Raw genomic sequence first — 13,821 nt, 5'->3', positions numbered from 1 at the left:
ACACGGATATGTTCGGGGGACTTTATAGAGTTTAAATATACTAATATTATAACAATGATGTTACTATCTCCGTCAAAGCCCCCTCCTTCTGAAACAATATTTTCGCATTGTTGCATTTGCTTTCTATGATCTTAATGTTCTCTACAAGCTCTATAAAAACTTCTTTCTCATAAGGAGAAAATAAAACGCCCTTTTGCCTAGGCATCTTCAGTTACTTGTATTAACAAGAATTTTGTTGAAATAATGTTATTAATGAGCCGCGCCATGAGAAAACCAACACAGTGTCTTTGCGACAAGTATGGACCCATGCTGTTCGCTTTCAAAGTCTTTTGCAATTAGAGAAACCGTTAGCGATAGCACGGATCCTGACCAGACTGCGTGGATGCGCTGGCTGGTCTGGATCAATACTCGTCGCAAAGCCACAATTTTGGTTTTCTCATGGTGCGGTTCGTTTGTTTCCAAATGAGCGTGAATGTTGAATAATTCGGTTAACAATAATAATTATAAGTGTATGTATTATCTCATTATCCAAATCTGGAACATGTGTATTATTTCGTGGGACAGACATTTTGCACATCTTAATTGTCCTGAATTAATCTTTGTGACGCATGGTATTTTTTTTTAAAATAGTTATTGTTATACTTATATCTTGTGTATGGCATGTTTATATAAGACTTCTATAATTCGAGACCTGTTTGTCGGAGAAAATTTAAATAATTCTGATATGTGCATTTTTGTATAAATATATAATTATAAATTCACTGTATGATTGTGTAGATGTGTGAATGTATATGAAATTTAATTGAATGCCTTACTGGAAATAAATTGTATAATATTTGTATTTGTACAGTAAGTATGTAAGTTATAATTAATGTAACCTTCAGAAAATAAAGTTAGTATTATTACAAATGTATAACTATTAATTTTATAATGCTATACCGTGTGTACACATACATCCACTATACATGTGAATGCAAACATGATTCGCCTATCATCCATTACTCAACTGAGTAAGACTTTAAATTTTCATGCGCAACCCATTTGACTCCGGGATAATCTGGAGATTATAGGTAGATAACTCAACCCGCCGCTCAGCGTTGATCAGCGAGTTATCGGACGATCTGTCCTGCAACCGGCCAATAGTGAACTAAAGAATTTTTTAATTTGCGAGAGTGTGCTTCAGGAAGTAAATGATATAATAAGGTCCTTAGGAATGTCATCACTTCCCCGTCTACCTGGAAATTTCTGAAACTGCAGGGACATCTTAATTTAGGGGCAAATATGCATCATACACACGATCTGACCGCGCTAGCATCGGAAAATACTGTAATACTGAACTGATTTAGTTTATTGTTTTCCACGCGCTAGTCATTCTCACGATGACGCATCTTGCGGAGAATAACCTCCTCCTTGGCATCGGAAACGCAGAATTTTTTCTTCCTTTTAGGCCTATGTAAAAACGCACAAATTGCTCTTTCTTTTGTGTAAAAACGCAGAAATTTCCCTTTCTTCTATGCGAAAACGCAGAAATAAAACACGCAGAAATTAACCAAAACGCAAGTATTTGACCTCAGAAATAACCCGTTATACAGTGTGTATTGTTAGATAATTGAACACAATGATAACATATTATTTTTGCAGGATAGGCCTATTTACGTTTCGTCGGACTGAGTAATATCATATATATCCATTGAAAACAATCGTATAAAAATTATTATAAGAAAGAGTAAAAAAGATAAATATAGATTCGGAAATGAAATTTTAGTAAGCAGTGGTACTGTATACAGATCTGTCCGGTCGCCTAGAAATTAGGTGTGAAAGCCGGACTTATACAGAATTTTTAACATCACCAAATCATATCCAAGAAAGATTTGGTTTACCATGTATTCTGCAAAACGATTACCAGTCAAGTGATTTATTACATACTCATTTAAAAACTCCGTTAAGTTTCAATGGAACCTGAAACGTCAATATTATAATATTATTAATCAAGCAATTTCATATTGGCCTTGTTATTTGGCCAATACGACTGCCCGAGGACAAATAACTAGGCCAATATGAAATCGCTTGATTAATGATGATATTATTATTCAACTTTCAACTGTTGACGGTAACACCGTAAGAACTCTGTGAGTTACCTTATGACAGCTATGTTGTGACGGATGATACATTTAGCGGCCGTGTTCCTAAAGGTTGGTATTATTAGTGGTGTGATACCTACTTCCGGAAGTCGTTAGAGGGCGGGATTCTCCAACTAGAAGAGCAGACTTTACAGTGTCACCACAGAGAACAGACGTATGTAATCTCTTCTTACTAATTTACATCTCCGTGGGTAAGTCCCCGTCCTCCCCCTGGCCAATAAGGTATATCTGACTGTGGCTTAATTCAATGATGTTACAATAATGGCGACGAGGATTCAAATGGCAATTTAGCGGGCAGATACAGTCATTTGCCGTAAGGGTAGACAGCATCAATTTCGAGTTGACATTTTTGTCATAGGCCGGCACGGCATAAGGGCGAAATTGATTACACTACATAAGGTTTGGCAGTGACTTGAAGGTTTTCGTTTTAAGCGCAGTCTGAAGGGTTGAGCAGGCTGGTAAATAAATTCCAGACTTCTAGTTTGATTTATTTATCATATAATCAACAATAAGGTTTCGGTCAGGAAAAAGGCTTTTGTAGCTTGGGAGAAGAAATATAGATTTAATTGTAAAGTCTCCAGGTTTCAAGCCAAGTAATTTTTCAACTTCTGCCGGAAATTAGTTGAAATTTTTTCACGAAACCTGTCCACTTCCGGTGAAGTCTTCTAGACTCACTTTGCTCTTCTTACAGGTTCTAACAGATTACAGAATAAAACTATAGAGTAGCAGTCTTCTAGACCTACCTATTTTCAACAGATATACAGACAGAAATAAGGTTGGTTTATTTTTTTCCATATAAATGGTGGTGTCTACCAATGGAAAAATATTTTAGTGTATCCAATACACTGCTATAAGAAATTTGAATATTTATTGTTTGAGTCTGAGTGACCGGTTTAAATATTTGAGTAAAAAGTGTATTTTATACACAAGTGGCTGTCTGTAGCTTGTAATCTGAGGTAATTTGTTTTCGGCGTATTCTATACACGAAACAAATAAGTTCTACCATTGAGACCTCTAATATTAAATTATTTCTTCAGTATTCTATACTGGAAATAGATTTAAATAGATAAACATTGGAGATAAATTGTTTTTGTTGTATTCTATACACAAAACAAAACTGTTCTACCTACTTGACCATAAAAATTGAATTATTTCTTCAGTATTCTATACTGGAAATAAATGTAAATAAATAAACAAGAAAAATAAATTGTGTCTGAGTATTCTATACTTAAATCAATTTACAACAAAAAGTATAAAATATTTTGGTGTATTCTATACCCATAATATTAATAATTGTGATTACGCTTTGTCCGACAACTGACATTTAATTACACACAAAATGTCCATCAACATTAATACGGCAGGCAAAGAGGAATTGCAGAACATCCCTTCAATAGGACCGAAGAAGGCGGAAAAAATAATAGCATTTAGACAGACATATGGATTTGTCACAAAAGAAGCTTTGGCTATGGTGTTCCCTGGTGAATTAACAACAGATATACTGGAAAATATTGATTTCACAATTCCAGTTACTTCACCAGATAAAATTAATAAGACAGGGGGGAATGTAGCAGTTAGTGTTTCACCAAAACCTGCGCCTAATCCAGATACTTTATCTGTAAAAACAACAACAGAGGCACCTGTTACAAGCAGTCCACTAGTGCGACCGACTCTGACAGATAGTTTTACGACTCCGAAAGGGACGTCACTCATGACAGGCGCCTTGGGACCATTATCTCCCCATTCCCCACGCAAAATATTAAATCAACAAATTGAAGAATGTCTTGAACAGTTGTTAGCTTTAAGTCAAGGCATGAATAGAACAGACATTGCTTCAATGTTAGCAGCCTTACCAAAAACACCACAGTCTGATGAACGCCCAAATCAAGCAACATCACTACATACAGGGCCTAGTACTTCTAGTACATGGGCAAGGTCAAGGTCTCCTATCAAGAAAGAAATTGTCACACCAAAAATATCTCTGACCAAAAATATTTCGCACCCAGAACCGGTAGCAGATAAGTCATCATATAATCCCGATAGCCATTCAGGATCAAGCGACAAAAATTCAGGCGACAGACAGGTACACGAAGAACCGACCAAATCCAGCGACAGTAATATTACAGATAAACATTCCAAACGTCACAGGTCAAGGTCGCCCAAACATCAAAGATCTGATACAAGGCATAGATCTACTAGACACAGCTCTTCTAGATCTCCGTCTAGACATAGGTCAGATAGATCTAAATCGCGACATGAGTCACATCATGGTTCTTCAAGAAATAGGTCTCAGTCTCCACACCGAAGGTCAAATGGTCATAGATCAAGGTCACGTGATGTAAGGTCAAGAGATAAAAAATCATATCCATATCAATCTTCGCCTCAACGTTCTGCATCTCCCAGTAAACATCACAAGCAAGAAAAATACAATTTAAGGTCAGATGACACTAAATCCGGTAGTAAAGAAAAAAGGTTAAAAGACACTAAATCTGGCAAAAGAACACCAAGGTCAGATAATACTAAATTACATCATAAACATCCACACAGTGAAAAGATGGACAAAACAGCAAGGTCAGATGACACTAAATCATCAAGAACAAGGACAGATGACAAGGGTGCTAGGTCTCATACATCAAGGTCAGAAGATACTAAATATAAAGAAAGATCTTCAAGACATCAGACATCTAGCCACTCGAACAATAAACGGTCAAGGTCCTATGATAGGTCATCGTCATCTGAAAGTTCAAGGTCATCTGAATCATCAATGTCATCTGAAAGGTCATCAAGGTCAAGTAGTAGTAGCAGATCTGGGGATAGACACAGTTCAGGAAACCATCATAGTAAAGCAAACTCCAACAAAAGGTCAAGGTCACGATGTACTTGCATAAAATGTAGACAGACAAGACATAGTGATAAATACAGTTCCAAAGCTAAGGAATCTGCGTATTATGACAGTAGAAAAACTTCTTCAAGACATAGGTCTTCTAGATCTTCGTCTACAGATAGACAACAACACTTTCAACCCCGACGCAGTAAATATGGTAATCGACATTATTATTACAGTAGTTCAGAGGAAGATGATAATGATTACCATAAATATGTACCAAAGTATCAAGAAAGGCGGGGTGACCCAAAGAAACTTCCTAAGAATTTAAGGTATGATGGGAAGTCCTGTTGGTTGTCATTTAAACAGAAGTTCAAGAGCTACATGTCGGTCCTGAACTGGTCTGAAAATGAAAGCAGAGATTATCTGAATTGGAGTCTTGAAGGAAAAGCTTTGGATTTCTTTACGTTAACAACTAGAATGGGAGATCACTTTTCCTTCAGTCAGATTATGAAGAAACTTGAAGGTCGTTTTGGTGCAAGAGAACTGTCGGAAACATCCAAGGCCAAATTTCAGCAAGCTTCACAGCGTCCCGATGAGTCACTTGAAGATTGGTCAGACAGAGTTCTAACTCTAGCTACACCTGCATTTAGAGATCTTCCTGAGCAACACCGAATGCAGGAGGCCATTTCCAAATTCTGTCAGGGGTGTATTGATAAAGAAGCTGGAAAACATGCATGTTTTGAACGACCAAGAAGCATGGAAAGTCAGACGCGCCATATTTTCCAAGTATGGGTTCCGAGGCATCATCTCCAAGTCAGATCTTCGCAGCAGCCAAGAGTGTAGCCACACACCGACAGATGACTGTGGAGCGAGTGTTAGAGATCACAGTTGCCAACGCAATGTATCTCTACAGAGGGCAGTCCCAGTAATGTAACGTAAAGTCCACATTAGCCTGACTTCTAGTCGGCTAAGGTGCACCATCGTCCGCACAGGATGGACTTATAGTCCGTCATCACCAGATGTCCATGAGTGCCAGAAGCCAAACCATTGGATTTCTAATCCAAACTATGTACAGAAGGTGTTCCAGATGACAGTTATTGGGCTTCTAGTCCAATATACAGAGTTCCAGTCCAGTTCGATAACTACCAGTCATGTACAGTTAAAGGACTTCTAGTTCTCCACAGGCTAATAAATCTGTGATGGTTTCTAATCATCATTGGTTTATTATTCACAACATTTCTCCCACACTGGACTGAGGCTTTCATTATAAAGTTGGGGGGAGTGTTGTGACGGATGATACATTTAGCGGCCGTGTTCCTAAAGGTTGGTATTATTAGTGGTGTGATACCTACTTCCGGAAGTCGTTAGAGGGCGGGATTCTCCAACTAGAAGAGCAGACTTTACAGTGTCACCACAGAGAACAGACGTATGTAATCTCTTCTTACTAATTTACATCTCCGTGGGTAAGTCCCCGTCCTCCCCCTGGCCAATAAGGTATATCTGACTGTGGCTTAATTCAATGATGTTACAATAGCTATGCAAGTTCAGGTGAAAAATCTTGACAAATTGTTTTGACGTATTTTAGAAACCATGATCATTTTCGCCAGTAAAACAGAATGAGTTGTATGTAGGTACTTGAGAATAATTTTGAGAGATATTTTTAATGTGACATAATCAAGAGTAACTAGAACTTACCTTATTTTTTGGAATTCCTATTTATTTTCTTTAGCGAGTATCTTATCATTTGAACAGTGATAAAAACTGCTTTAAAAGTCATTTCTTTTTAGGATGCAAGCAACGAGACACAAAATTATACACATATGTGTTGATCAAGATAATACAACCAACCAAGCACATATTATATAGTCCCATGCCTCGTTTAATTCTTATCCGAAATTGTTCAGTTGTTTGCAGTTCACAACTGACACTCTTGTTCACCAATTTATTCATGCACTTTCCAGCATTTGAATCGCTATTTATCATTGCACAAATAGTCCACACTATCAAAATGTCTGTTAAAGATAAGTCTCATCCTTTTAATTAATCTGAGTTTCCATATTTTCTTATTATTTTCCTTCACAACTGCCAGAATTTCTGACAGGAAACACCTGCATTTTACAAAATACCGAATAAGCGAAAGTATCGTTGTAATCTCTGAAGACGTACATCCCGCTCAGTCATACTTGGTTATTAAATGAACTTATTTTATGTTTTTCGGTGGTGTATCGAAATATAACGGTGAATTATATCCTGATAAACTCACTGGCCACTCAGTGAAAATTATCAAATCTGATACCCGGATTAACGTCAAAAAGTTTACCGAGCGTACTGAAAGCCGGAAACAATATGACGATGACGTCGTTAAAATGACGTCATCTTTGCGATGCTTCCTGATAAAATTTCCCGCAAATTTCGACATTTTATTGAAATAAACACAACAAAAGTAGAGTTTTAGACATAAAATAAACAGAAAAATTGTTGGTATCGATGTAATATCACGGTAATTTCACTCGTGAACACCAAAAGTTGTTATTTTCACTCGTGGCTGCGCCACTCGTGAAAATATCACTTTTGGTGCCCACTCGGTGAAATTATATAGAGAATAATAGGTTAGTGCCGTAGATGAGAAAGTTTATCTGGCGAGGTGGAGGAGGTTATCGGGTGAGCCAAAGGCGAACCTGAGAACGTCCGGAGCCAAGCCAGATAAACTTTCTCCATCTTAGGCACTAACCTATTATTCTATTTATCTTGTCATTACTTCATATTCCTATATTTGTCAATTTATTTTACAAAAATAAGTGTGCGACAATCGCTTTTATGACGTCATATTCGTAATGACGTCACTTATATAATGACGCGATTACCGGCAAAATCGCAATAACTTCTTCGTTTTTTAATAAAAACTCATTATTTGACCACTCATTTTCTTAGTTCGGACATTTCCAACACAATGATGATGGTTTCGTTGCAAAATTTCTTATGACAACAATATCGATCATAAGGTCACATGATCAATTGACCGTATATCACTGGTCACATGATCAACTGACGGTATATCAAGAAAGATATACGGCACCCTGATATCGGGTCGAAAATACTGCAAGTGACAGGATAAAACGTGATATTACACCGAAACCAACAATTATCCTCTATATGTTGGATGATTTTTTGTCAAAATGTAAAAAAAAAAATATAATCTATAACTCTGATGTAAAACAAAATGGCGTCATTTAAAAATCTAATGGAAGTGGCTTCTCCGTATTGGCCCTCTCTTTTGAACCAATCAGAATGCTAGAATTCCATATTGGCCCTGTTTTTCTCGTATTGGCCCTGTTTTTCTCATATTGGCTCAGTTATGTTTTGTATTAGCTCTGTCTGTTTCATATGATGTTTGCAATTGATCTAATACAGTGTATAATATTGTAAAGTTGAATAATAATTTTCCATATTGACGTTCAAATTTCATATCGGTTGTATGACGTCACTTATGACGTCAGTTTCATGTATGTCTTCGCGTCTAAATGTTCTTTAACGACCATATTTCCATTATCACACAGGCGTAATAACAAACTTGTATCACTTATATGATAATTCTAAGTGTAGATGCGTAGGTCTATGTAATTAAAAGATTATTAGATTTGCATCGAGAAATATGCACTCGTTCTTTTGCGGAACAATATTGCGCTCCTAAAGTCGCGCAATATTTCCGCTGCAGAACTCATGCATATTTCTCGATACAAATCTAATAACTTATAAATACGAATGCCTAAAACTCCGGAAAAGGACTACATTAGGGGACCACAGTTTCAGGTAGTACAACGCCTTTAACATGAGTCATGCACAACATTCAGAGTCAAGGTCACAATAAAAGGCTATTTCAACATGTTCACTGCTTTATCAAATCGACAAGAAGGTTCGAAAATGATTAATATGTTTTTAGATTTAAATTAAGATAGGCCTATTTTCAACAATGGCTGTCTGAGGTGTATATTCGGTGTTTGCGATGAGCTTACGGACGAGAATATCAACGCAGGGTCTTTTTTTCCCTCCTTTTCTCCTCTTTCTTAAATCAAGTTTACTTCTTCGTTGTATTTTTCATTATTTTTTTCTTCCTCTTTTTCATTTTTGAACTTCATTATAAAATAAAATGTTCTTTTATTTCATGTAAATGCGACGGAAATACAAAGAAAATAATGCTCATTTTGTTACTAGCAGTATGACATCTGGGAAGGGCCAGCCCGCTAATGTTGTCAAAACTTATGGCCCAACCCTTTTGCTAGACTTATAAAGTCTGTTGAGATCAAAATTTAATAATCTGTAATAATATTAGTTTCTTCATACTGACACTGATATTTTCTCAGAAAACATTTTCTCTCTAGGCTCATCTCAACAGAGACATGTTTTCAGAAAGTGGTATCAGAGAGGATTGATTTTATGGCCAGGTGCTTTACATTTAATGACTCTAACGACTGATGCCAGTCTACCCGTTTGCTTTTATATGTAATCTGTATATCCATGCATTTATAATATTCTTACATTTAGTTCGTTTTTTGTATGCATGTCTTGTAAATTTGTATTGTATTTGTATATGATTAAAATAAACAATTGGAGGTCAAACGTTCGTACTGTTTTGTTTACCTATCATCTTTGAAGGGTTTCTAATATTACATGGCACAAATGTATCTCATAATGAGATTCAGGTCACACTGGGGTCAAATTTCATTAGGTTTTTTTTTTCACCTTAACTCTCCCATCCATGAAGGGATTTTTTTTCCACAAATGTTCCCCTGTAACTGACAACTTGTCATGAGCAACACCCAGACTCCAACCTCAAAGATGAAGGTGAACGGTATAGTACGGTGCCCCTAAAGTGACATGTTACACACTTTTTTCCACTTAGGTAATGTGAGACTATTTTTTATTTCGTTTAAACGAAATCATTTCGCTAAAACGAAATAACTATTTCGTTAAAACGAAATGATTTCGTTTAAACGAAATAAGTTACATTTCGTTTAAACGAAATAGTTATTTCGTTAAAACGAAATGATTTCGTTTTTACTAAATGATTTCGTTTTTACGAAATGCTATTTCGGGGGCCTCCGTGGCCGAGTGGTTAAGGTCGCTGACTTCAGATCACTTGCCCCTCACCGATGTGGGTTCGAGCCTCACTCGGGGCGTTGAATTCTTCATGTGAGGAAGCTATCCAGCTGGCTTACGGAAGGTCGGTGGTTCTACCCAGGTACCCGCTCGTGATGAAATAATGCACGGAGGGGCACCTGGGGTCTTCCTCCACCATCAAAGCTGGAAAGTCGTCATATGACCTATAATTGTGTCGGTGCGACGTTAAACCCAACAAAATAAAAAAAAAATGATTTCGTTCAAACGAAATGATTTCGTTTAAACTTATTTCGTTAAAACGAAATGATTTCGTTTAAACGAATAAAAAAAGTCTCACATTACCTAAGTGGAAAAAAAGTGTGTAACATGTCACTTTAGGGGCACCGTAGTATAGGTTATATAGAAATTACCAAAACTATACTCCGGTATTACATATCAGTTACCACTTAAGTTATCAAATGAAGCAGCATGAGGACATGCACTTTTTCAAAAGTAGTTTCTTGTAAACAAGTAGATGAAATAAAGAAGCACTCTACCATCCCACATGTATGGCGCAAAATATAGTAGGTCGACGTGACGTCAACGCAAGGACTGACTTAAAATACGGGAAGTAGTTCGTGTATTGAGTTATTTTCCGCGCTTTATAACCTATATACAATGTGTGTATTATTTCGATCATGAAACGTATTTTATGTACTACTATATAGCTCATCAAATAAAATAGTACTCTGTCTTTCTCTCTCTCGGCGCCTGTATGGCGCCAAATAGTACATCAAGGTGACGTCAGACTCCCTTGTTTTAACGGGAATGTTCATAGATTTTTTATATTAGAAATATAGAGGATATTTGTTTGTTTCAGTGTAAGATCGAAATATATTTCACCGAGTGAACACTATAATGTAAATTATGGTGTTCACGAGTGAAATATATTTCGACCTTACGCTGAAACAAACAAATTTTCTATTTATTTCATGCATGATTTTTAATGGTTTTAACCAAATTATATTCAGTTTGTTCGCACAACGTCACGTGCATCGCATCATAATGTTGTGACGTCAGGATGTCTTTGTAGAAAAACTATAAATAGCTCTTTTACGTGTTTTAGTTGTAAGTATTTATTATCCTTTTATTATTTTCATACATCTTTACTTTTACCGAAGAATAGTTTGCAAGGAATTTCCTATCATTCATAATTCGTATCATTTCGCATTCAAATGTAGTTCCGTACCAGTGAAAAATAAAAATGATATTTTCACTGTTTGAAACAGTGAAAACATCAATTTTACTTCACGATAAATTTCAGTATTTCACAGTAGAGCATAAAATAAATTATTATATTTGGATACAAAACGCCACTCTCTTTATTTGACTTGGTTCTGTTTAGGTTGATCACTACCAAATCAAATGTAAGCCTCCGCAAGTAGTCCAGATATAAAAAGAGCTAATCTTTCTTCCTTTGCTCGTGCCCTTTCTCAATAGCATCGTGTTTTCTTTCACACTAACGTGTTTCAGTATGTATGTGTAGCATTCTATCGAAATCCTATCGCATGCCAGGTAAATTTGGCGGCGTAAGAACCTTAAGTGGCAGGGGCCATTTTCGCATTTGGCCCGGATACGTTTTTTAAATAAAATAGACAGATGCACTTTAAAGGCATTTATATTCAACTGGCTATTTATGATATTTATAGAACTGAGGATTCCTGAGTCCAAGTAGTTATTGTGTAAAGTAAATATGTGCTTGAATCGATTTCCCTAGCTCCGTGTAGACGGCCGGGTCTAAATTCTTACCTGAGGTTCAGCTCAAAATTGCGGAAAAAGTAAACGGTTATGCGACACTTTTCTTCCCACCGTTATTATTTTCTTCTGGTCACATGCTTTAAAAATATACAGGTGTTTTAGGTCAGTCATTTGCAGATAATACGGTACAGGTCGCGCAAGGTGTGCATTTTGGGCCATTTTTGCCTCAAAATTTAGTGTCCTGAAACCTGCGTTTCACACGTTTTTATCACAGAAGCAACAGAATCGGCAGGCTGAAAATGTCACATAATGAAGTGCTATGTCTATGCAATACATTCGCTCAACATTTACCTTGAATTTATCAAAATTGGATTTTTCATGATTTTTTTCGCATTGGTATCAGCGCAGATTTGTGGAATTTTCAAATTTACTGTCCCTTGCCCCCATAATGTCTCGAGAAACCAAAAGGAGTAAATTCAGCGAACTGTAGTTTTCTTACACCAGCGATATAGTTCTTTATGGGAATGTAAGTCTCTGAAAATCTGATATGCTAGAAAATGTTACATGGATATTACTTAGTCAGAAAAAATATTTCCATATTCTTGAAAAAGGACAAGTGTCCGAAAATTCGAAATAAAGAGTAAAATATCAACACAGATTCGTTATAAAATAAGTGGATTTTATATAAAATAAAGAACAGCCGGTGTAATGAAGTATTTCGACCCCCATAGAATAATGACCCCCCGGCCATTATTCTATAGAAAAAGTGACCCCCCGGTCATAGTATTATGACCTCCAGATCATAGTACTATGACTCCCCCACGTGAAGTAAACTGAACCTCACGAAGAATATTGACTCCCATAAAAAAACGACCCCCGGTCATTTAGTCAAATTTAGTGATAACTTATGTATCTAAGGCCTAATTGCTGCATTTTATGCCCCCACTCGGGGGAGGGGGGCATATAGATTTGCCCTTGTCCGTCCGTCCGTCCTTCCGTTTGACCATTAGCCCCATATACCATCACTTGACACAGAAATCAGAGCATTCCGCAACGGGAAAAGGGATTTCTATTTCTATCTTGATGTATACATTTTTTTCAGGAAAATAACAATTCACAATACGTTCACAAAACACATCAGTGTCAATAATCCCTGCAAACTTCGGTATGAAGTAATTCTTCAGAAGAAAACTGCTCAAGAAACTGCTAGCATAGAATTTAGTATTAATAGAAGTTGCAATACTTAGCAGTGGCAGTAAAGTACGGTAGCGGCAACAATAGAAAGTAGTAGTAGTAGTAGTAGTAGTAGTAGTAGTGGCAGTAGCCTGGGTTCCAGTCTCGATTTTACGTGTTTCTGTTCTGCAAATCGACACTATTGATACTATCAGAAACTAAACGAGCCGGTAACAGTAACTTGCTCATATATTATGAAATAGCGCGTATGTTATGACAAAGCAAAAAATATCAACGCCTGAATCCCAGGCTATAGTGGCAGTGGTAGTGGCAGTTGCAGTAGCAGCAGCAGCAGCAGCAGCAGCAGCAGCAGCAGCAGCAGCAGCAGAGGAATAAGTGACAGCAACAACAGCAGCAGGAGAAGAAGAGGTAGATGTACAAGACGTATTAGTGGAAGCAGGTATAGTAGTATCAGTAGTAGCAGTAGTAGTGGAAGTAGTAGTAGAAGTAGTAGTAGAAGAAGAAGTACATGTAGTAATAGCAATAGAAGTAGCGGCACCGGTAGTAGTAGTACAATCAAAATGTTAACTATTGGCAATGGAGGGTATTAGAGTTGTAGATCTAGTATAATTGTCCGTTAGGTTTGGTGGGGATCACTTTTTAATAGATATTATCGTCGAAAGTCTTTTTAGGAGCCGGTGTTTTACACGGAAAGAGTAACTTTGTTAAATAGAATAATGTCCGGGAATCGATATTGTATGAGAGTTCGAATGTAGTAATTTCGGCAGTGAGTATTTTACATGGAAGGAGTCACTTTTTCTATAG

The sequence above is a fragment of the Mercenaria mercenaria genome, chromosome 19, assembly GCF_021730395.1.
Source record: "Mercenaria mercenaria strain notata chromosome 19, MADL_Memer_1, whole genome shotgun sequence".
In the NCBI taxonomy this organism is placed as follows: Eukaryota; Metazoa; Mollusca; class Bivalvia; order Venerida; family Veneridae; genus Mercenaria; species Mercenaria mercenaria.
This window is presented reverse-complemented; position numbering follows the sequence as displayed.